Here is a 1,535-nt window from a genome sequence, read left to right on the forward strand (position 1 = left end):
TCCTCTCCCTCACTGAAATGTGAGTTGCTTGGGGGTTTGCACAATAGAACAACCTTATTTATCTATTAAATCTTAGTGTTTGGTACACAGTAGAAACTCAAAAAAGGCCTTTAAACTGCTTGCTGGCTATGTCCATTAAACTAGGTGGTAAGCTGGCTGTCTCCATTCCTCAATAATTCCAGAATATTCTGTTTTATAAAATATTCCCCTTTACATTCTGTTAGACCAAGGCTCTCTCAAGGTTTTGAATTTTGTAAGTAAAAAACAGCTTTTTAACATTTTGGGGAGCAATGAAGAACATTTAAAAAAAAAGTTACCATCTATTGACATCATAATTTCAAAATATATGTCTTAAGTCTAAAACATCAGAAAGGATATAATTTCAGAATAATAGGCAGTATTTTAAACTGAACAAATTTAACTTTATGAAAAATTCTCTAGATTGTCTTTATTTTTCATTTCACCACCAACTGGTGAAAAACAGCATTTGGGAAACACTGAACCAGACGAGTGTCCTCCCCCAAATAATTTTGAAATACTATGTATCATTTTGTACATTCTTAAGGTGGCATCTGAGATATTTTCATTGTACTTTTAAATTGTTGTCATGAATACCCATTTCTGGCACGTTGTGAATATTGACACTACAAAATAAAATTATATCCTCATAGAAAACCCATTCAATGGAATCTATATACCACAATTATTTTATATCCACCATCATTCATTTAAAAATATATGAACAAATAGTTGTAAAATTTACATTATTCCTTTATTTCCATTCTACTTCACCACAGTTTTATAATATGATATTTATACCCAGAAGTCTATTATCAATTTAATTGTAATTTAAAAAATTTCTCTGACCCTAAATGCTATAAAATATCCTGAAATGAGTTACCATTATAATTACTAGTGCACATTTGGTCAAAGCAACATAAATATGATATTAAACATGACGGAAACATTTATTGAAAACACATTTCTTAATTAGCTGAGTTTTTTCAACCAATTAATGTGCCAAGAATTTGTTTACTAGAGTGAGAAAGGGTTTGTCATACATTTTATTCCCTTTTTTCTTCTTTCAAATACATGCTGAGAACATTCATTCACAAAAAATTATGGATGGTGGGAATAGAAGGGGCTCTGTTATAGCTACTCACAAAATTTTTTAAAGCACTTCCAAGTGATGTGCAAAAAACCCTTAGTAGGGGCCGGCCCGGTGGCGTAGCAGCTAAGTTCTCGAGCTCCGCTTCGGTGGTCCAGGGGTCACCGGTTCGGATCCCAGGCGCGCATGTACACACGGCTCATCAGGCTGTGCTGAGGCGGCGCCCCACATAGAGCAACTAGAAGGATGTACAACTACGACATACAACTACCTACTGGGGCTTTGGGGAGAAAAAAAAGGAAAAAAGGAGGAAGACTGGCAACAGCTGTTAACTCAGGGCCAATCTTCCTCAAAAAATAAAAAAACAACCCCTAGTGATCTATCGTTGTAAATTATTTTTAATGATCAACCAACACTTCACTTAGGT

This window comes from Diceros bicornis, chromosome 33 (assembly GCF_020826845.1).
Source record: "Diceros bicornis minor isolate mBicDic1 chromosome 33, mDicBic1.mat.cur, whole genome shotgun sequence".
Taxonomy (NCBI): domain Eukaryota; kingdom Metazoa; phylum Chordata; class Mammalia; order Perissodactyla; family Rhinocerotidae; genus Diceros; species Diceros bicornis.